The 24884-nt window shown below is 44.9% G+C and overlaps 1 pseudogene across 1 annotated transcript in view; it reads left to right on the forward strand.

Moving 5' to 3' along the window:
- Window positions 1-24884, forward strand: part of LOC146859469 (uncharacterized) — a 74596-nt pseudogene that overhangs the window by 17121 nt on the left and 32591 nt on the right. The window contains exon 2 of the transcript XR_014980122.1: window positions 15255-15410. The product of XR_014980122.1 is annotated as an uncharacterized LOC146859469 (transcript). The remainder of the gene's footprint in view (window positions 1-15254; window positions 15411-24884) is intronic.

Here is a 24884-nt window from a genome sequence, read left to right on the forward strand (position 1 = left end):
CTCTGCGGATGCGCAGGGTTACGGCGAGGGAGATTCTCCCGTTGAGGTATTGGGGGCCGGGGTTGTGGAGGACTCTGGCTATATTTTCCACCTCATTTTCATATTTTTTAAATTTCAGTGATAAGTTTCTTTGGGAAAACATTCAGGAATGCACACAAATTGCCTCTTGCTGAATTCAGAATGTTGTGTACTTATCAGAAATGTACAGCTTTCCCAGAATACTCATGGGTTTCACACCGGTTTCCACCATACAGTGCAAGTAGGTAGAAATAAAATAATTTTGCAAAATGGACTTCAGCTGAGTAAAGTGAAAAAACTGTGGTAAAACTGTGGTTATTGAACTCGAAGACTTTGATACTAGCACAGCAAATCTTTTGTTGCTGATATTTTTAGAAAACAATACCCTTCCTTGCTCCCCACCTTTTCCAATTTGTTTTGCAAAATTCTCCATGCAAAATTAGCCATAGTTTTGCCATTTTCTGGTTCCTTTAATGGGAATCCACAAACCGTACCTTTAGTATCCCCAGGATGCTTGTAGAAAAGGAAGCTAATTTGGTCTGAATACCTTTTGTGGAAAACGAGTTATGAAGTCCTAAGCACAAATTGCCCCAAGCGTGAAAGAAAGGGCTTACCACTGGTCGTGGGAAAGCCTCTACAGCTAAGGGGTTCAGAGCAGGAGTTGAATGGAATGGGGAATGGAAAGCTTGGAGAGGGTTTCCTTTGAGTTATCTTATTACTTTTAGAGGTAATCATTTCCACACACCTCAGTTTTTCCGTTCCTCTTTATGCCTTGTTGTTGAGGTACACTTTCTTAATTGATGCACCTGCTAAACTGTTGCCTTTATGATCTATCTGCTTCAGACCGGATTGGACACTACTCAGACAGTTTTTAAAACAACTCATTCTCTGATTGGTTTGATTAAATAAATACTATGATTCTTGTGATAACGTCGTTTTACCAGACTCTTGTACCGCTGTGCCTGACTGAAGTATATCACTCCTTGCTGGCAGTAAAGTGATAGATAAACCAAATTCTGCAGAAAAGGCCTTTTATTCAGCCCAGTTTTTCCTGAGAGAATGTAGCATCGTAATATTACTGTTTTTTTAACTTCCAATATTTGCAACAACAAAAAAATGAGCTGTGTCGATGAACCATGCGCTACTCAAAAACTAATGGACAACAACATCATGCATGCTTTAAATCCCTGCTTTTCGCTTTGCCACCGGACTCCTGCCCTGTGGGCGTTTTTCGATATTGATTGAAGTAGTGTGGCAGGGCTCGAAAAATCATAAAATTGTTACTAATCCTGCAGGTCTAGTAACTTTAATATTCTACTCGACCTAACGATAATGTACTTGATTGTCTCACAGACTCTCCAGGTCTACCCTCTTCTTCTCTTCAGCGTCAGTAACCCATCCACCTGGCCGCCCGATTGTATCAGGCATAGACTCCCTACTGGAACCTCTCAGCCAATTTGGTGACTTCTTCCTATGCTCATAGGGTCCAGGCCACACCAGCATACCTCAAGGATACACGGGAAGTGCTCAACCTTATCCAGGAGATCAATGAAAATAACATCGAGGAGATTGACCTCCTCCTGACACTCGATGTGGAGGCACTGTACACAGACATCCCCCAAGATGCCACCATCGAGGTAGTGGGCAATCTACTACATGAAGCGGACCTTCCCACCAATACTCTGGCTGACTTCATCATGTACATCATCACCCTCGCACTCAAAAACAACTTTTTCGTGTACAGACCACCACCTACCATCAGGTACAGGAAACCTCGATGGGTAGTCCCTTCGCGCCCAGTCTGGCAGGGCTGTACATGTCGCATTTTGAGGCCATTCACATCTTCACGGATACCAACCCGTTCCAGAATACCTTATCACCTGGAAGAGGTACATTGACGACGTTCTTATCCTTTGGAGAGGAACGGAGGAGACCAGCGCCGAGTTTCATGATTGGATCAATTTGTTAAATCCCCATTTACAATTCACAAGGACATCCAGTGACAAGACCATCCCCTTCCTGGACCTACTCATCACCCTGGAAGAAGGACATCTCCACACGAAGACCTACAGGAAGGCTACAGACTGCAACAGCCTTCTAAGTTTCAAGAGTCATCATCCTAAGGCCCTCAAAGAAAATGTACCCTATGGCCAGTTCCTGAGGTTACGGCGTAATTGCAGCAACATCAATGAGTTCGACAAACAAGCCAACTCGCTCACCGATAAACTACATGAAAGAGATTACCCCAGAGATGTTATCCGCAAGGCGAAAAAACGCGCCAGGAATAACCATCGCCAGGGGCTACTCGGTCGAGGGTCCCACAGACGAACAACGCTATAACATGCGTAACGACCTTCACTCCTCTGTCTAACAAGATAACAAATATTATCCAACACAGTTGGCAGATCCTCAACACAGGTACACTCAAGATTGAACACCCATGGTTCGCTTTCAAATGCACCACAAATCTATGGGACCATATACGGCCAAGACCAAAGAAGAAACCCCAGGACACCACCCTGTGGAATTTGCCTCCAGTGTCAGGACACTACCCTTGCGGGAATTGCGGTGCCTACTCTTCTACCCTACACTCTAAGAAACTACAACCTGATGATTTCTCGTGGGAACAGTGTACACACATGAATTGTAACACCAGAAATTGTGTGTACATGATTACCCACCCTTGCTCACTGAGATGCATTGTCATGACTACCCGATCAGCAAAGGTCAGGATTAGTGAACACAAGAGCACGATCAGATGCGGCCAGACGGCAACCAAAATGACTAACCATTTCATTGAAAAGAGACACTCCTGTGATGATTTACAATGGACAATTCTCAAAGCCAACCAGATGTGGAGCAACATCTCACTCCTACGCCGTGAACAACGATGGGTCCACCGTCTGCAAACCCACCTACGAGGCCTAAATGACGAGATACCATGGGCTGAACTATTAACAAAGTTTCCTCCCCTGCTTACTAATCTGAGCTACCACCTTTTGGATGCCGAAATAACCACTGGTCTCCTCCCCCGGTCACATATAGGCCTTTTGCTCGGGCGACCTGAGAGGACTTAATCCCCATGCCACTGTCAGATCTGTACCATGCACAACACAAGGCTGTGATCTCTCGCACTTTCACATACTTGCAGAGACTCGGGGTCCCTACTACCTCCAGTCCCTGTACTTGACCACACCTAGGTACTGTTAGGGCAATCGGAGAAGACCACCCCCTCTGATACCGCTAAATCTATTCCATGTACCACCTTAGACACAGATCCCCCGTACCCCAACATTCCTATAATAGCAGAGAATCTCTGAGGTCTCACCAGTGTGGGATGCCCAAGAACTTGCTGTAGGACATAGTTCACGTCTCAGCTAAAAGTTAGAAGTTTCTGTGTTATCAGAGGACTGAGTGACAATAACCATGCAATGGGCATTTTGCCTTGTTTGACACCCGCATGCATCACACTTTGCGTCTTGTGCATTTGGGGGAAACTCTCCTGGTCTACCATCTTCTTCTCTTCTCTTTCCGACAGTGTCAAAAACTTTAGCGTCAGTAACCCATGACAACAGTAAATGCACGCTCGCTCACAGATCATGGAATAGTATGGACCTCCCCTACACATGCGCACTGCCTCTAGCACTTTACACTAGACACAGGCACATGCACACATGCTATCCCGTGACTCAGCTTTCCGGAAGGAGGGACCGCCCCAGCAACAATCATGGCGAGTATAACAGGGCTCCCCGCGTCCCGTCCTGTTCACATACGGGCAGGCTTCAGACGGGATAGGTGCTTTTGAGCCGGCACCCAAGCAGAATTATAAGTAATAACCTTGGTTTTCAAACCCATAATTTTGCACAGTAAGTCTCTGTATGACACTGGCCTTTGAACCAACTGGTTTTCCTCTCTCATATTGCTTTACTGTAATATTGTCTCCTCTCTAGCCCGGTAAGGTGCTGGGCTTCTGACGCCACTTGCCCTTGGAGCACTTCTCCTTTTCGTAATTTGGTAAGGGCCCATTACCATACTGCATACCAACTGTAATAGTGTCTAAGCGCATGTTCCTTTAGCGACAGACACTTTATTGCACATTACTTTCCCCAGACAGTTCAACTTACAATGGTGGTTACTACTTCATCCTAAAAACTGTACACAACGGTGCTCCTGCCAACTCTCCACACAGTTATGCCCTACTATTTGCATCATCTGTGTGACGTTGGCCTTTGCTGCTGGGCAATTTCTAACATGGCGCACTCACCAACACGGGTGACACCGGGGTTTTCCAGCGGCGCCATAGACGTGATCGCCAGCTTTTCTGACGTATCCTTCTGCCGGCCCGTTTGTGCACTCCCTGTGAGCCACCACATTGGGGATCTGCTCCCAATGATACTCTCACTCAGTCAGTCTCTTGTTGCTTTTACAGCACTAATATATGCACCAGCTTGATGTGCACTATTGAGGCAGATCTGAACGCCTCTTTCTAGTTGCCTGATGTATGTCTTGCGGTTTTCTTTTGTTTCCTAGGTCACATCAGGAACGTTCCAACAATTTAATTGCAGCCAATCTGTAGGGTTCACAGGTTTGGCCCGTCCTGATTTCATAGAAGGTTATTTACTCTTTCAAACTATCATTCACATGCACTATTTATTTTACACCCTTTCTTCTGGTCTTGATGAAACGCCACGGATCATCATGACCGCATGGGCGCGAAACATGTCGACCCTTTAGTTACCCAGGCACATTGCGCCGATTGGGGTAGCTGTTAACCTTTGGGTTTTTTTATTCTGACAAGGGTACCATCATATTAAACACAGTCCTTTGGTAACCCTTAACAAGTTTTAACCTTGCACGCACTGACCCACCCTCCACATAGGATTCACCCCTCACACCCGCGCGCATCATATGGCATTTGCAAAAGATCTCCGCTAAAGCGACCCTTCGGGGGACCCGTAGGGCATTGCAGCACAGGCCCGACGAGGAGCAAACGCCCGGTGATGAAGCATGACATCCTTCGGGGTGTTTGAGGGCAACAAGAGGCAAGACGTGCTCTTCCCTCTCACGAGTGGGTTCTAGACCTAGGATTCCACCTCTCGAACTCCCTCTACACTCTCTAGTACCCTTTCAAGTGAGCGGGTGACCTACTGCACCCCCCACCTGGAGCAGTGTCTCCCCCGTTTTGAAGTAACGATATACTGTAGGAGCACAGACACTGGACCATAAACTGCTCCTGGTCCCCATCCTCTCTCATTGTTGATACAGACACTAGCCATGACCATGCAACACTCTTGGAGTACTCTGCAGACCACTCCTTTCTTTGGTCATGAAGGACTTGGAACTGGAAGAAAGTGGAGTGGTTTATATCCTACTTTTATACATATTTGCTAGACCAGGGATGTGGATCCACAGTTTAAAATTTTATAACCGGATGATTCTTTTTTCAAACTGCTTTCCATCCACAGCGTTTCTTTAGAATGATGATTCTTGCAACAGTTAGTACATGGGCTGTCTCCAAACCAGATCACCCATCCCATATGCACAATGAAGTGTCATCAGCGTGTCTGATGCGTTTATCAGTGAAAGACAAAAGGGCAGGATTGGCCACGAAATTACTTCACCTTGAAATCCCAACCTTCACCCTTAACAGTGTGTTCTGGTGCTGATTTATCAAAAGGGCTAACAGAGTTTTGCAAAGGACATTAGATAGCTGACCAAAATTGTATATATTAGTGAAATGCCATGTGTTGATTTAAAAAAAAAAAAAAAAAAATCTTAATGATTGATTTACAGACTTATGCACAATGAGAGTTTACTCCAATTTTTTAGAGCAAGATAAGAGAATGTGTGGTCATCACATCGAAAATGATGGATTCTGTATAGTTGGTGGACTCAGAGCAAAACGCGATGAATGAATCATCCTTTTCTGATGGTATGGCTGATGCACTACTCAAAGCATTTGGGGGCACTACCATTTTAAAAATGTGCGATCTAAGCAAAGAGATTTAAAAATTGGTTATTTTTAGGTCGCGCCTAGGTAGCGCTTGCGATGTCTCTTCAATACATGCTGTCTTCAGGATATGGGCATGAAGTTCCGTCTACTTTCCAACTATCATTTTAATTGGCTCCTGTCGCTGTCCCTTCTAAACACTGCCTTTTCTCTTCTTGTAACCTCCACGAGGACACCCCGTTACACCTGTTGTTACTCGGGATGTTCTCCCCAACCGCTTTTTTTTTACCAGCACGGCACGGCTTTTGTTTCACTGCTTCCAACGCTCAGAAGAAGCGCCATGCGACGCCAGGGGCCATGATGTAGGTCAAACATTTGTTTCTTTCAGAACTCGCCACACCATGTTTTATCTTTACTATGGTGCCCTCTTGGTACTCAAACATTTTTTTTATTTATTTAAATTACCTGCATACCGCAAATAAGCCCGCTTTTAAATTAACACGGGCGCACACAGTTCACAATGGTGCCCGTGGCTCGCAATCCCTCATCCCTGTCCGGGGTGCTACGCTTTAGGTTTTAGCCCACTTTTCCATTAACATGACGGGCGCACACAGTCTGGCTGCTCTTTTTTCCCTCTCCAACTAACAATGCTTGTTAAAGAAGGATGGCTCAGTGAGAAAAGTATGTTTTTTCACTGAAATGTTAGTGAAGTCAAAGATCGATCGGTGTGGCATTAGTTATACTGACTTCCAGGTAGCCTGTGACGGATATAGGCAAACATTAGCAATATGAAACTGAGTGAGGGTCAGGAAATGGCCCCACTGAATGTGGCTGTATATCCTTACCTAATCTGCTTTCAATTTTTGTTTCTGGGTTTACTTTAATTTAACCACGTCTTATTGAGGGTAACATTTGTTAGGTTTTTCTCTGGAAATATGAGTAAGCATTGCAATTGTTGGAGTTGGAGCTATTGCCATTATAAATGCCACAGGGTTTTACTTAGCCATGTTGCAGGGTGCAGTACCATATGCGGCCAAAAGAGATCGCCTACCATGGTTGTACGATATAGCCACAAGACCACATCTGCCTTGTTCCTGATATCCTTGTGATTCCTGGAGGAACACCAATTAAGCGTCTCTTTAAAAGATGTGAAAACCGGAGCCATTCACAGTCTACATTCCCGATCGACTTCTTACATGACCCATCAAATCATTGCCATCGTACCAGGGTGTTGTGGAATCCAGCCATGTGTTATAGCCCCTCTCCTAATCACCTGTGTCAGCCATCCGCCCACAAATTTGGTTTCATGCACTGCAAACCAACTTTAAAAAAAGCAGCAAATACCCTCAATCAACCTAAAAGGACACCATAGCAAAATAGCATTAAGTTTACGCATAATATATTTCCTTGCCACACTCCTCATCGAAAATCTCAGTTAGATGTGTTCCAGGACTGTTAAATAAGTTGAAGATATTGCTATAGTATATTTTCTATTTCCATCACTGTATAATAAGACCGCATTAACCATTGATCATTTCTAGATACAAATGGCACTAAATATGGAAGCCTGTGTCTCATTCACTGATTCTCTTGTACTCCTCTGTATCGAACAGTATCTCCTTTGCACATACTCATTTACAGTGTCCTCTACGCGTGCTCACTTGAGCAGTACATTCTATGTACATGCTCCTTTGATCAGTGAAGCGTAAGCATGATCCATTGATTAGTACCGTTTCTGTGCATGCTCCCTTGACCGGTGTATTTGTCTACTCCTTTCGTCAGTATATTCTCTGCAGATGTTCTCTTATCTCTAGCCTCACATGCTCTCTTGATCTGTATCCGCTCATGCTCTTTTGATAACTATCTGTATACATGCATGCTCCCTTCATCTGTATACATGCATGCTCCCTCTCTCTAGCTGTGCATGCCCCTTTCATCTGTATCCGCTCATGATCCTTTGATCACTATCTGTATCCGCACATGCTCCCTTGAGCTGTAGCTGTGCCTGCTCCTTTGAACACTATCTTCTGCATGCATGCTACCTTGATCTGCATCCATGCATGCTCCCTTGATCTGCATTCATGCATACTCCCTTGATTTGTATCCGTACATGCTCCATGTGATCTGTATCCATGCATGCTCACTTGATCTGTATCCATGCATGCTCCCTTGATCTGTATCCGCACATGCTCCCTTGATCTGTATCCGCACATGCTCCCTTGATCTGTATCCGCACATGCTCCCTTGATCTGTATCCGCACATGCTCCCTTAATCTGTATCCATACATGCTCCCTTTCTCTAGCTGTGCTTGCTCTCTTGAACTGTTTCAGCTCATGCTCTTTTGATCGCTATGTTACCACACATGCTCCCTTGAGCTGTATCTGCACATGCTCCCTTGAGCTGTATCTGCACATGCTCCCTTGAGCTGTATCCCCACATGCTCCCTTGATCTGTATCCATACATGCTCCTTTTCTCTAGCTGTGCATGCTCCCTAGATCTGTATCCGCAAATGCCCCTTTGAGCTGTAGCTGTGCATGCTACTTTAAACACTATCCTCTGCACGCATGCTCTCTTGATCTCTAGCCCCACATGCTCTCTTGATCTGTATCCACACATGCTTCCTTGAACTGTATCCGCTCATGCTCCTTTGATCACTATCTGTATCTGCACATGCTCCCTTGAGCTGTAGCTGTGCATGCTTCTTTGAACACTATCCTCTGCATGCATGCTCTCTTGATCTCTAGCCCCACATGCTCTCTTGATCTGTATCCATGCATGCTCCCTTTCTCTAGCTCTGCATGCTCTCTTCATCTGTATCCGCCCATGCACCTTTGATCACTATCTGTATCCGCACATGCTCTCTTGATCTGTATCCATACATGCTCTTTCTCTAGCTGCGCATGCTCTTTTGATCTGTATCCGCACATGCTCCCTTGAGCTGTAGCTGTGCATGCTCCATTGAACACTATCCTCTGCACGTATGCTCTCTTGATCTGTATCCGCACATGCTTCCTTGAGCTGTATCTGCTCATACTCTGTTGATCACTATATGTAACCTGTTAGAAATGGGGGTCTCTAGTTGACAGAGGTTGGTACCTGTGACCAAGCAGGGACCCTTGCTTCCAGTCAGGGTAAGGGGGGGCTACACTCCTGGTCCTTAATGTCCCCCCCAGAACTGCTTCCAAACCCCTCCTGGATCAGCTACACTGGCTGTCGATCCGTCAGAGGATACAATTTAAGATATGTTGCCTTATCCACAAATGCATAAATGGTCAAGGGCCCGTCTATTTACAAAATAAATTTGTGCCCTACATTCCGCTCCGATCACTAAGATCTAGTAATAACCTCCTCTTGGTGATCCTTCGTGCAAAAAAAGCCAGACATGGGAATAAAGCTTTATCTATTACTGGCCCCACATTGTGGAATAAACTTCCTTTATCATTAAGACAATGCAAGGAACATCTTACCTACAGGAAACTCCTTAAAACTGTGCTGTTTAAGAATGAGATCTAGCCTCCCCATCATCTTGTCCTTGGTTTACCGATTACCGAAAAGCGCAGAGATACTCCATTGGAGTCGATTCTAGCGCTATATAAACCAATAAATAAATAAATAACCCCTGCTCGCCCACTTGGTAGCTTGGCACGAGCAGGCAGGCTTATCTCAGAGGCAGCGTGTAAAGCATTTGTGAACACATACAGTAATACAGTGAAAACACTACAAATGAACACCACACCAGTTTAGAAAAATAAGTAATCTTTACTAGACTAAACACATGAGCTTACAACAAAAATCCACAATACTGTAATAAAAATTAACTAAAATGGTAGAAATAGCTTAGTTCAATGTAGATGGTAAATGCGACACTTTACTCTCAAAGTACCTGGGATGCGTCATGGAATACAAACAAAAGGGTCGCAGCGAAGTTGATGTGCCGTTCCTCACACTCAGGTGAGTGGATGCGTCGGTAACTTCTGAGCCATGACAGGCCCTGCAACACGCTTCTCCGGTGATGCGACGGCGACCTCTGCGGCGGCGACCAGCTTCTCTGGTGTTGCGACATGCTTCGTCGTGATGCGACAGTGAACAGCTGCGGTGGCAACACGCTTCTTCGGCGATGCGACGGCAACTGCTGCGGTGGCGACACGCTTCTCCTCGTTGCATCGCGCTTCCAGCTCCCAGCGACACACAGTCACAAGAGGTACCCAGAACAACAGCAGGCAACTCTCTGCAGATAGAATTCCCAGCAAGGAAATTCAGGGGGAGCTGGTGGTGAAGTCTTGGTGTCCCTGTGACTTCAGGCAAGAGGCAAGCTCAGTTCAAGCCCTTGGAGATTCTTCTTCAAGATGATGAAAAGTTCACAAAGTCTTCTTCTCCTTTCCTTGGCAAATAAAATAACCACTGCAGGCCAACCCCAGAAACTGCACAGCCCAGGATCTATCTCCTCCTTCAGCTTTCTTGGTTCTTCTCCTTGGCAAAGGTTTGTCTTGATACCCAGAAATGATCTAAAGTTCTGGGGTCTGGGCCCCAATATTTATACTGCAAAATCCTTTGTCCTCTGAAGGCAGAGGGTGCCTCTGCCCTGCCAAAACCAGTCCTGTGCAGTTTCCTGGCAGGAGGTGGAGACAGTATTGTTGAATAAGATCTGGCCCAGGTAGCTGAAAGGGAATCTCTTCCCCCTACTCTCTGTTCTATGAAGGCTCAGGTCAGTGAAAGTAAATCTCCTCTCCCTACTCTCTATTCAATGCAGGTCCTATTCAGCCCAGCCCTGACCCATCAGACTGCTGGATCCAAGACCCTCTCCAGTCCCCTCTCACTCACAAACCAGACATGGAATACACAAACCTAGCAGAGGCATGCTGGATGGTTAGGCAAGAAAATACCTACTTTTCAAACACAGAATGTAAACATCACCTACACTAAAAGATGTATTTTAACATTCTGAGTTCAGGCATACTAAACTTTATTTTCCTATCTTGTTCCCTGGGTCAGTTAGGATTATAAGGTGTTATAATCAAACTGCCCATTCTGGCCTATGGGAATAGATAGCCTTGCAACAGTGAAAAACGAAATAGGCTGTAATTCACTATTAGGACATGCCACACACATCAGGGCATGTCCTACATTTCACATACAATGCACCCTGCCCATGGGGTGCCCTGGGCCTACCTTAGGGGTGACTAATATGTAGAAAAGGGCAGGTTTAGGGACTGGCAAGTGGGTGCACTTACCAAGTCGACACGGCAGTCCCAGACTGCACACAGGCTCTGCAGTGGCAGGCCTGAGCCATATTTAAGAAGCTGCTTCTGTGGGTGGCACAACCAGTGCTGCAAGCCCACCAGCAGCATTTGATTTACAGGCCCTGGGCACACATGGTGCACTGTACTAGGGTCTGACAAGTGAATCAAATAAGCCAATCATGGAGTCACTAATCCAATTCAACAATTTACAATAGGGAGCACTTGCACTTTGGCACTGAATAGCAGTGCCCAAAGCATCTAGACCAGCAAAAACATAGCAAAAGAATAGGAGGCAACAGTGAAAAAATGGAAGGGAGACCCACGCCAATGGTGCCAGGTCTAACATATCCGCACATGCTCCCTTGAGCTGTAGCTGTGCACACTTCTTTGAACACTATCCTCTGCACGCCTGCTCTCTTGATCTCTAGCCCCACATGCTCTCTTGATCTGTATCCAAGCGTGCTCCCTTTCTCTAGCTTTGCATGCTCTCTTGATCTGTATCCGCTCATGCTTCTTTGATCACTATCTGTAGCCGCACATGCTCAGTTGAGCTGTAGCTGTGCATGCTACTTTGAACACTATCGTCTGCACGCATGCTCTCTTGATCTGTATCCGCACATACTTCCTTGAACTGTATCAGCTCATGCTCTTTTTAATCAATCAATCATTTGTAGAGCGCACTACATACCCGCAAGGGTCTCAAGGCGCTGGGAGGGTGAGGGTGAGGGGTGGGGGCGCTACTTGTCGAACAGCCAGGTCGTGAGTAGCCTCCTGAAGGTCAGCAGGTCTGTCGTAGGCTCAGTGAGAGGGTGTTCCAGGTCTTGGCGGCGAAGTGGGAGAAGGATCTTCTGCCGGTGGTGGTTCTATGGATGCGAGGGACAGTGGCGAGTGCGAGGTCGGCGGAGCGGAGCGGAGCTGGTGGTTGGGGATGTAGAAGGAGAGTCGTTCGTTGAGGTAGGCTGGGCCGGTCTTGTGGAGTGCCTTCTGTGCGTGGATGAGGAGCTTGAAGGATATCCTCTTGTTGACGGGGAGCCAGTGCAGGTTTCTCAGGTGGGGGGTGATGTGGCTGTGGCGTGGTATGTCGAGGATCAGTCGTGCAGAGGCGTTTTGGATGCGTTGCAGATGTTTAATGAGCTTGGTCGGAGCTCCCGCATAGAGGGCGTTTCCGTAGTCAAGTCTGCTGCTGACGAGGGCCTGGGTGACTGTTCTTCTTGTGTCTGTCGGGATCCACCTGTAGATCTTGCGGAGCATGCAAAGGGTGTTGAAGCAGGAGGAGGAGATGGCGTTGATTTGCTTGATCATGGAGAGCGTTGAGTCGAGGATGATTCCCAGGTTGCATGCATGGTCGGTGGGTGTCGGGGGTGCCCCCAGTGTCGTCGGCCACCAGGAGTCGGCCCAGGCTGAAGGATTGAAGCCGAGGATGAGGACCTCCGTCTTGTCCGTGTTCAGCTTCAGTCGGCTGCTCCTCATCCAGTCCGCGACGGCCTTCATTCCTTAGTGAAGGTTGGATTTGGCGGTGATGGGGTCCTTGGTGAGGGAGAGGATCAGTTGAATGTCGTCAGCGTAGGAGATTATGTTGATATTGTGCTGTCGGGCGAAGTATGCAAGGGGTGCCATTTAGATGTGGAACAGTGTCGGGCTGAGGGAAGATCCCTGGGTTACGCCGCAGATGATCTCGGAGGTTTCAGATCGGAATGGGTGGGGGGGGGGTGGACACTCTGGGTTCTGCCGGAGAGGAAGGAGGTGGTCCATTCCAGAGCCTTGTCTCTGATCCCTACGGCGTGGAGGCGTGCCTGTAGTGTGGGTTGGCAGACGGTGTCGATGCGGCGGAGAGGTCCAGGAGGGTGAGGGCCGCGGTCTCACCGTTGTCCAGCAGGGTCCTGATGTCGTCGGTGGCGGCGATGAGGGCAGTCTCGGTGCTGTGGTTGCTGCAGAACCCTGACTGGGAAGGGTCCAGGATTCTGTTTTCTTCAAGGTATCGGGTTTACTGTCTGTTGACGATCTTCTCTATGACTTTGGCCGGGAACGGAAGTAGAGAGATGGGCCGGAAGTTCTTAAGGTCTCTAGGGTCCGCCTTGGGTTTTTTGAGTAGGGCGTTGATCTCAGTGTGTTTCCAGCTCTCTGGGAAGGTCACGGTCTCGAGGGAGAGGTTGATGATGTTGCGCAGATGGGGTGCTATGGAGCTGCTGGCTTTGTTGAAGATGTGGTGCGGGAGTGGGTCTGACGGGTTGCCGGAGTGGATTATGCTCATGGTCTTGATGGTGTCATCGAGGCTCACGTTGGCCCAGGCTAGCAGGGGGTCGTGGTCGATGGTGTGCAGAGATTCTGTTGTGTTGATGTCTGTTTGGGCTGTCTGGGTGTTGAAGCTGTCGTGGATGTCTGCTATCTTGCGGTGGAAAAAAGTGGCGAAGGAGTCGCACAGGGCTTGCGACAGCAGGATGTCGATGGTGTTGGAGCTGGGGTTGGAAAGTTCCTTCACGATGTTGAAGAGCTCCTTGCTATTGTGTGCGTTGTTGTCGAGGCGGTCTTTGAAGGAGGTCCACTTGGCAGTCTTGATGAGGTGATGGTGGTTGCGGATGGCGTCCTTGTGGGCTGCGTGGCTGTCGGGAGTCTGCTCACTGTGCCATTTCTTCTTCAGTTTCCGGCAGGCTCGCTTGGAGGCTAGGAGTTCTGGGGTGAACCAGCTGGCCCTTTTGCTGGTGTCACTGTGGGAGGGTTTCTTCAGCGGGGCGAGGGTGTTGGCGCAGTCGTCGAGCCAGCGTCTGAGGCTGTGGGCAGCGTCGTCGGTGTTGGAGGTTTCGCTGGTTGGGCTGAGAGTGAGGTTTGCGTGTAGTTGGTCTTCAGTGATTTTGCTCCAGCAGCGTCGAGGGATCTGTTGGGTGCAGCGGTGTGGGGTGGGTTTCTGGAAGGTGAAGTAGATGCAGCGGTGGTCGGTCCAGTGTATTTCGGTGGTGTGGCTGAAGAAGACGTGGGAGCTTGAGGAAAAGACTGGGTCGAGCGTGTGGCCAGCGGAGTGGGTCGGCGTTGTGACTAGTTGCTTCAGTCCGAGGTTGGCGAGGTTATCGATCAGGGTGGTGGAGTTGCTGTCATTGTTTTCAAGGTGAAAGTTCAGGTCTCCGAGGAGGACATAGTTGGGTGAGGTCAGGGCGTGCGTGCTGATGAATTCGGCGATGGTGTCGCTGAACTGGGGTCAGGGTCCGGGGGGTCTGTAGACAAGGGTGCCTCTGAGGGTGGAGTTGGGGTCTGTGTGGATCTGGAAATGCAAGTGTTCGGCGGTGCTGAGAGTGTCGTCGGTGCTGGTCGAGACCCTGATGCTGTTCTTGTGGACGATGGCGATTCCTCCTCCAACGCTTTTGATCTGAATCCGATCATTCTCCTTAGATCATTATCTGTATCCGCACATGCTCCCTAGATCTGTATCCCGGCATGCTCCCTTGAGCTGTAGCTGTGCATGCGCTTTTGAGTACTATCCTCTGCACGCATGCCTTCTTGATCTGCACATGCTTCCTTGAGCTGTATCCGCTCATTCTCGTTTGATCACTATCTGTATTCGCACATGCTCCCTTGAGCTGTAGCCGTTCATGCTCCTTTGAACACTATCCTCTGCACGTATGGTCTCTTGATCTGTATCTTTGCTTGGTCACTCACTCATTCACAGGCTGCACATACTGAAGTCGGGTAATGAAGGAATGACAATATCACTTCAGTGCACAACTCCCAGCTACACAGTCCAAGGATATTTCTACAGGGTTCAGGTGAAGTGAGTAGAGCCCTGCAAACAGTGTTCATGCAGTGATATCATGTAGGGGTCACCAGTGGGGGCTAAGCGAGTTTCCCGTCTTCCACCACCGTGATACAAATGAGGCTTACTTTCCACTCTCATTTTACAGGACATTGTGAGCAACCTGTGGTGAAAGTTTTGCCCTCTTTACAGCACATGGGGCTGAATATTATTCTTCCATTGCAATGGTTTATTCCCACTCTAAGGTCATCTCAAAGTCTTGTGCATGGAATGTGGTAGTAATCTCTCTCTTCTCATTACAGCATACATCTGTCTTGCTGGATTTACAGTCTTCAATACAAATGCTTTGGAAATGAAATTACTTCAGAGAAGAGTTGAGAAGGAGAAGGATGCAGACAAAGTCCTATCTTTGATACCAAGCCAATAACTCTTTGCTGGTCTGTTTATTCAGCTGAACAGTGAGTAATATCTTTTTAGCTTAAACCTTAAGAGCTGCTTCTGAAATCCTTTGCTACTGATGTTGGTTAGGTTGGTATTTGTGTCTCTCCATTACTGCAGAGTGATCCACTAGAAAACTGCAGATGATGGAGAAAGCAGAGACCTAGGAACAGACATCCTAAGCATTTGCCACCCTTTCAATCTTTAAAACACAATCTTGGGGGAGCAGTGGCTTCTGCTCCGTTGTTTGTATTTTTTTTATTAGGCTTTTTGCACTTTTCGATCTCCGTCAGTTGGGCTTTTTCTAGTAGGGTATTATTTTCTCCAGCTAGGAAGGCCGAAATGTCCACCCTGAAGTAAAGACGAAAAAGGCTTTGCATGAAAGAAAATAGAAAAAATTGACATATACTGGGTAGACCTGCAAGAAGCAGTGCAACACAAAAACACCAAGGCCTTTTGCGGCATAATTGCAGAAGCCAGTGGAAATAAAATACCCCCAACAGCAACTCCAGTCCCACAAAAAGAATTGATTGCTTACCTATCCAAACAGTATGAAAAAAAACATTCCAACTGTTGACATTGGGAAATCTCTTTGGGATGGAACCTGCAGGAAGATCAATCCGCAGATAAAGTTGCCTACTGAACAGCAAATTACCGTATATATAAGGAAAGCGAGAGATACAGCAGCAATGGCACCGGACAGGATCCCAGTGAGGTCTAATGAAAAACATCGAAGGATGAAGAAAATTCTTGGCTCCTCTATTTATGTACTGCTATAAAACTGGCCAAATTCAGAGCTCATGGTCAGGCCGTATAGTTGTCCCTCTACTGGAAAAAGGTTCCTGATTTTTCCCGAGTAATTATTGCCAAATTTGCCTCCTTGATGCTACAGGCAAAAACCTTTGCGGCCAGCGTTTTGGACCATCTGAACGACTGGACCACAGCCAGGGGGGTAATTCCTATGGTCCAAGCAGGTTTTCCTCGAAATCGCTCTGTGATTGATAATATCGCTTTCCTGCAAACTATTATTGATAAACATGTAGTTAGTAAAGTTCAGGTAGTCTGTAGTTTATTTGTGGATTTCTTTACAGCTTTTGATAAGGTGGATAGGCCTTCCCGATAGAGAAAATGATTGAAGTTAGGTGTTCCGATTCCTTATTAAGAATAATAGTAGCACTGCATACATCCATATGTGTAAGGTACTGATGGGAGGAAATAAGGGTTTAACTCAAGAGATTTCTACGGATAGCAGCCTTAAACAGGGATGTTTACTTGCTCCCCTCTTTTCACTATTTCTTACCGATTTACCGGATCGTTTACAGGAGGTAAATAACTTTCCACCTCAATTAGCATCACAAAAAATCCATCTTTTAATGTATGCTGATGACGTGGTTATCTTTGCTTTAACCCAAATTGGGCTGCAGCGCAATATGGAGGCTCTTTTTAATTACACAAATTAGTTTTTGTAAGAATAAATATTGTAAAAACAAAAATAGTAATATTTAGGGGCAGGATAAAAGCTACACCCTTCCCTGGAAACTAGGAGGAACTCCAGTAGATATAGCATCTACTTACATTTATTTAGGGAGAGCTTTCTCTCAGTCTATTGGAACTGCTTCGCCTTTTCAATGGACTGAATTAAAAAATGTATCCCATGCTAGTGCTAAAAAAAAGTTTTACTTATCCACTGGGAGGCAAAAACGTTCAGCCCTCCTGGAAGTTTATCGAACGAAGATTAGCCCTATTTTAACCTATGCTTTAGAATACATTCCTAAAAATAGATGGTGTTTTCTAAATCCAAAGGAGGGAAAACTCTTACGTATGCTCACTACTACAAGTCAAGTCAGTCCCGTTCACGCACTCCGACTGGAATTAGGGGTAGTGAATGCATATACAAGAGCTATGGCAAACCTTGTCAGGTGGGCTTAGAACATACTGCATGCACCTGAAGGTACATTGAGAGCAATTATACGTCAAGAAACTTTTAAGGCTGATCCAGGTATAAATAAGTTTAAAGGAAAATCAGAGATTGCTTTTGACCACTTCCAATGCTCCTAGAATCTTTTACAAAGTTGGTCTCCAGTACTCCTAAAGTTTTTTCTGAAAAACTCTACTCCGAGATTGAGCTATGAAATGGATAAACTCTATTGTCAACAGTTATCACATTATAAGCTCTCGCTAGCTAGGGTGGAGTATAAAGAGATCATACAATATTTGGGATTTACATTGGACCATAAGGTTAGGCGTTGCATCCTGATGCTAAGACTGAGGACATTACCGCTAAAAGATACAACAAACATTTTGGGCGGTCATTTGATAAAGCCAGCCAATGTGATTTGTGTAGTGAAGGAAGCCAAGATTTGGTACATGTCTAATTTGTCTGTCCAAATAGCAGCTTGGTTGATGCACGCTCTCGATTCTTAAAACCGATTTGCACAAAATATAATATTTTTAGAACTATGGATCTGCTTGAGCTTATAAGAACCCCACCTGATGAATTTGTATGTTACAAAGTTTTGAACTTTTTTTAAAGCGTTTATCCGGCTATTTTAGAGATGTATAAATAGGAATAATAATCTCTTTTGTATATAAGGTATTTCGTGATATATCGTGGTACTATGGAATTGTAAATCTGTATATACTATTTTAACATGGATCTCGGAAGAGGTCTATACCAATACCAATAAATTTCATAGTAGGATATTTGCTTGGTTTGTGCTTCCTTTTAAAGGGGATTGGGGTTATTTTTAGAAAATGACCTGTAAAGGGTTTACATCCTGCCCCTTCTCTTTCCTGTCTTTTCATTGGTTCTTGTGAGGGCCACTTCATTTTCCCCTAGTTCTTTTGGCTGTAGCTTATTTTCCTGCATTGACCAATGCTTGTATTTTTGTAGCTATCAGGACCACACATGGAACATACAAGTCAGAGACATAAGTGATCATGAGAGCCACTAGCCAAAAATGTACCTCAGACAGGAAAGGTTTTATCCGTGCAAGATCTCTTGCTGTTGTTTGCCTTTTAGAAACAAAATGACTGTAATCCGGCTAACTCTGGCCCCCCTTGCTTTTTCTTAATTGTAAACAGTGGTGTGCATGTGTTTGTGCATGTCAGGATACACTGAGCAAAACAACATGTATTCAGCTACCTACAGCTCAGCACAACAACTCGGGATTGTCTTGTAACAAATTAAGATTATGTTTGCAGAAACTAAGTGAAGGAATTCAATAAACTATCAAGGATTTCACCTTCCCAGAGCACCAGTTGTTTTTCTGAGTGGGACATACAGAAAGGAATACGTGGATAATGTATTAAAAACCCTGGCCTAAGCCCACATATAATGTTCCCTCTACTTTTTTTCCTCTGTGTGCGGCAGTGTAAGGTCTCTGTGCGCTGCAGCCAAGGTTATGTGCGCCAGGAACCAGACCACACGTGTGGGTGCAGGGTCTAAATAAAGGGCGTGGCCAACATTAAAGCGAAAGTGCGTATGGGGCACTTTTATACAAAGTGTATTAAAAATAAAGAAAGTTTTTGTAGCACGGCCGCTAAAGTGAAAGTGGTCGTGCTGTGAATTAAATAAATAAATAAGGCCCTCAGGGCACTGCATCTAATGTGACCCCCAGGGACGGTTCCTTTTAAAGGCCAGAGGAGCGTAGCCCCGCCTGCGGCGACTCTCCCCCACCCTTTAGACCGTACCATTGTTACTACTTTATAATTATCACAGGCTGCGGGTGATATTGTTGTTGCTGCCCCTCAGTTTTGGAGTGTGAGCTCGCCTCTGAACTGAACTGGACCAGCCGGAAAGAAACAATCCAACAATAGAGCTGGTGCCCATGTGCCCTGCCAAATAAGAGGAGTCCCTATACCGCATGACTCGAACTGCTTCTTCGAAGAAAAGATTGTTGCAAATGTCTGAGCTGAACACTATATAGCAGGAGTATGCAGTGCATGTGTATTTAAAGCCACACATACTACAAACAAACCTCTCCTAACAGTCACAATTATTTTTCAATGTTTTTTTGCCTTGCCGCATAAATGTAATTTCTTTTATATGTTATGGTAGGGTTTATTTGTAGAGTTATCATACAAAGATGCTTCTTGGTTTTGGAAGACAGCTATAAAACCAGTGTCTGAGAAATAAAGCCCGGAAGATAATTATTAAACATCTGGGTTTTCAGTTCGTGTCTAATACAGTAGGTTTGTTTCTGCCTGCAAACCAAACTCAAAGAAGAGAGTTCCTCAGTTTGGCTGCTTCTGTACAAACAGCATGGTCTCCATAAGTGGCTGTTCTGGTTTTAGCGCAGACAAGCATCAATTGGTTGAGGGAGCATAACTGTTGACAGAAGTAGCATGTATTGCCAGAAAATATTGAATTCTGAGGTGTATCTTGGTTTTCTTTAAATGCTTTCTTTTTAAAACAAATATGCCTTCAGAGAAACCAATGAAACCATTGCTGCAGGGAGCTGCTATTTAAAGCCGTTCCCTGCTTACTGCAGCAATGTCAGATACCACATGAGGCGGGGAGGCTGCTGGGACCGCGGGGGCTTTAAGGCTCCCCCATGATCGCATTTGACCCTGGGGGCACCCTGGAGAAATGGTCAGGCCCTGGTGGATTGAGTCCTCAGGGTCAAAATCAGCCCAGGGAGGGGTGCCATGCAGCTCCCCTCCTCGTGAGTAATAGCAGGGCAGTATCTGGCCAGGGAGGGAGGCCACGTGGTTCCCTTCTCACTTCAATAAATGTATTGGGCCCTGGAGAAGTGTTGGTCCCCGGGGTTCTGTGCTGCCCCTTCACAATTTTTAAAAATAAAAGCCCCTGCGAGGTGGTGGTACCCAGAGCCAGGGGGTATGTGTGGCCCCCCTCATTCATATAAACATATGCCCCGGGGAGGTGGTGGTCCCCAGGGCATAGAAACGCCATTGAAGGGGGCCTGTGTGCCCCCTTCTTTTAATTTTTAAATAAATGGACATTCCCTAGGACTTCACCCACCTGGGGGGCTTTTTCCTAAGCAAGCATGGGATCATGTTCTTGGGGTTTTTCTTCTTCATTTTTGCTACAACACAGACCCACTGAAACACTCCCACTCACAGACCCACCCACGGACTCACAGACCCACCCACGGACTTATTCAGGGACTCATGCACTCACTTACAGACCTATTCTGGGTCTTATGCACTCACTCACCAACTGAGACACGCACCTAGTAACACAGCCAATCAGACACTCTAACACCCACTCATACACTCACACACCCACACACAGACCCACTTAGACACTCACGCACCCACTCACAGACCCACTCACACTCATGCATCTACTCACACACTCTGTGAGACAGTAACACAACCACTCACAGACCCACTCATGTACTCACTCACAGGCTGATTCACACACATGGAGGCACTCACAAACCCACTCAGACACTCACCCACTCACAGATCTACTCAGACATTCACTGAGACATTTATGCACCCACTTAGGCTTCACGCACCCACACAGAGACCCTCTCAGACAATCACGCACTTACTCACGCACGCACACCGAGTGAGATACTTATCCAGCCACTCCCAAGCACACTCAGACACACACTCACACAGAGACACTCATGTACTCTGTCACACACTCATTTTAAAAGGTTACAGTTAGGAAATAAAAATAAAAGACCTTAGAAATTCACTTAAAAAACAGGTCACAGGGATATTATAGTTAGGAAATATAATTTTCAAAAACGTACAAATTCACTGAAAAAACAAAGGTTATTGGAATGTTTTAGTTAGGAAATAGAATGTAGAAAAACCTTAGAAATTCACTGAAAAAACCAAAGGTTACACAGATGTTATAGTTGGCTCAAATTTCTCTCCTACAAAACCATAAAAAACTGCTTATAACTTCACATATTACATCACTCATATTTATCATCACGCATGTTTTCAGGAATTGGTAGATTATGAATGGTTTTTACCAGATGTTCATTTGGTTTCATTTCACACACAAAGACCCGAGCAGAAGCTAACCAGAAAATTATATGCACATCCGCTATATCGTATATTCAAATTAGTGGTTCACATTGGATTGGTATCTTGGGTGCTCTCAAGCAACAACTCCTCCTCTGCCTTTGGAGGACAAACCAAACCCCAAAAGAGACAAAAAAGCCCTTTGGAATCCACAGACTTTTCACACATTTGCCGAGGCACACATAAACTGTAATGAACCAGAAAAGCTAGTTTCCACAATTTGTTTGAATGTATCAAAATTGGAGTCCATAAGTCTCTTCACAATTTTTCTTGCATTTTTCTTTATTGTATCTTCTTTCAAAAACCAGATATGTGTACAGAACAGCCGACATGTGTTTCGTCCGAAAGGACTTTTTCAAGGCTGTAAACAATACATAAAAGTACAATCACAATCCATAACAATCACCAACCCTATTTAGCAATTACACAAAAAACCTATATTTACTCATTCTCATCATAGTCATCATTTGAATATGGTGTCAGAGCACTTAAAATGTTGTATCCCTTTTATTAAAAATAAAAGGCTCTTATTTAATATTCGATAAAATTCAAAAAATAACATCACTACTATATTGTCTCGTAACAAACAAATTCCATGTTTGCTCACCATTGTAGAGTGATGACCACCACCAAGGACCAGAGTGTCTGTCAAGATGTAACAAACCGAAACCACCACCAAAAACCACATGAGAGAAAGACAGGAAAAAGTGACCTCTTATCATTCTTTCTCACCTAACAATTGTTGATGAGTCCAATGATTATGTCCATAGATCATCGGACATATGGAGACAGTATGGGCCAGCCGGGTGTTGTAAACTTCTTGGTATGTACTCGTATCAGAGCTCCCCGGATCATGTGCCTTGCGTAACTGCAATCGCCTTTCTCAGGTCATGATAAACCTATGCATAATACACATAAATAATATTGGCCTATATCCCAAAAACTGGTGTTGAATAGAAACAATAATAATCTTAAAAAGACACACAAATATATAGTCAATGCCTGCTTTAACTAGATTGAGTAGCTATTCTTCCTGCAAACATTCCTTTTATTTATATATTTTTTAAATATGTAGGTGATTTGGGCGTTAATATCTGTTTAAGTGGCCATCTTCCCCGCATTTGGGGAATGATAAGACATAAGAGAATGTTTGCTGTAGCAGTACATAAGCCATATGGGGCCAACATAATGACTCTTAAGAACATGGACTATGAATTTGTTTGCTTTCGTTCTGTCCAATACTTTTGGCTACATATAAAACAAATGCAAACAGCTCATTGAGACACTATATATTTGTGTGTCTTTTTAAGAGCTCTGATACCAGTACATACCAAGGAGTTTACAACACCCGGCTTGCCCATACTGTCTCTATATGTCCGATGATCTATGGACATAATCATTGGACTCCTCAACAATTGTTAGGTGAGAAAGAATGATAAGAGGTCACTTTTTCCTTTCTTTCTCTCATGTGGTTTTTGGTGGTGGTTTCGGTTTGTTACATCTTGACAGACACTCTGGTCCTTGGTGGTGGTCATCACTCTACAATGGTGAGCAAACATGGAATTTGTTTGTTACGAGACAATATAGTAGTGATGTTATTTTTTGAATTTTATCGAATATTAAATAAAAGCCTTTTATTTTTAATAAAAGGGATACAACATTTTAAGTGCTCTGACACCATATTCAAATGATGACTATGATGAGAATGAGTAAATATAGGTTTTTTGTGTAATTGCTAAATAGGGTTGGTGATTGTTATGGATTGTGATTGTACTTTTATGTATTGTTTACAGCCTTGAAAAAGTCCTTTCGGACGAAACACGTGTCGGCTGTTCTGTACACATATCTGGTTTTTGAAAGAAGATACAATAAAGAAAAATGCAAGAAAAATTGTGAAGCGACTTATGGACTCCAATTTTGATACATTCAAACAAATTGTGGAAACCAGCTTTTCTGGTTCATTACAGTTTATGTGTGCCTCGGTAAATGTGTGAAAAGTTCATTTGGTTTCACTCCTTCTCAAAACAACTTGTATCACAGATATATTACCTCTTTACATCCAACTGTGCACTTTTCTTCCTTTAAAGTAGGACCTCTCGCTCTCAGTAAATCTTTCAAAAACTGTTCTCAAACACTGATCATATTCTTCATTTGTCAGTCCAAAATTTAGCACCTGATATAATTTTACATTTGCTATGCCTCTTAATACATCCTCCTATGACCATTGAAATACTGCATCACCTGATATTAAGCCAAAGGAAATTCTAGTAAACCTATACAAACCAAAAGGCCTGATTAATGTCAAATTCATGGAGTCTTCATCCAATCTAATGTGGTGATAAGCAGATCGTAAATCTAAGCTAGAAAAAATCACGGTGCCTTTAAGTTGTGTCAAATGCAAAAGAAACAATTGGAAGGAAACCTGAACAATGCAAACATTCACCCCCGGTCACAAGGATCTGGGTTGCATCCATCAATCTTTTGCTCACCATGCCACCCCAGTTTGGACCCAGCCATATGCAAATCATTCTTTACCCTGTTCCTTATGGGAACAGTCAAACCAGAACTGCCAAGCCAAGTCCTCCCTGGACCAGAAACAGGCATCCAGGGACTGGTTTCGGGGTATCACCCCTCATCATTCAGGCAGTGGTGCAGTGAGCACAGGACCCATGTCTGGGCACGCCCTTCCCACAAAGGGAGACAAATGCAAAAGAAACCATTGATGGACGGAATGCTGAACAATGCAAACATTCACCCCCAGTCACAAGGATCTGAGTTGAATCCATCTTTCTGTTTCTCACTACGCCCCCCAGTTTGGACCCAGCCATATGCAAATCAGTCTTCACCCTGTTCCTTAGCGGAACAGTCCAGCTCGAACTGCCAGATCCTCCCTGGACCGGAAACAGGCATCCTGGGACCGGATTCGGGGCATTACCCCTCATCAGCCAGGCTAGCTTGAATCCAGTGGTGCAGGAAGTACAGGACTCACTTCTGTGCCCCTCAATAGAACCTTCAAATTGACATGATAAACTCAGTTTACGTAGATTACTATCTCATTTTCAACTGATTCCTGAGGTCGTTGTACCCTTTTCCAAAATGATACAGATCTAATATTGTGCTAACTTCAGGAAGATAATGGTTATTCAATTCCTATATACACACCTCAAACTCATTTAGATATTCAGTTACAAAATCTGTCAGGTTAGACAGTTGTTCAAAAATGTCTTGTCCCTTGGGTCGAAGACAATGTAACAGTAAAGCAGTTTTCCTTTCTGCACTCAATGTGGTCCCACATACCCTAGCATAATATAAAAACACTTTTTTCCACTTTACCCATTTGATCATTGGTTCACCTGGGGCAGATGAGAAAAATGGCAAGGAGCAATATTTTGCATTTTAAATATCCAGTTAAGACCACTTATCCAACAGCTCTCTATCAACTCATCAACTACAAATAGCAGACACTAAAATAATGAATCAAAATA

The sequence above is a fragment of the Triturus cristatus genome, chromosome 3_2, assembly GCF_964204655.1.
Source record: "Triturus cristatus chromosome 3_2, aTriCri1.1, whole genome shotgun sequence".
NCBI classification, from domain to species: Eukaryota; Metazoa; Chordata; class Amphibia; order Caudata; family Salamandridae; genus Triturus; species Triturus cristatus.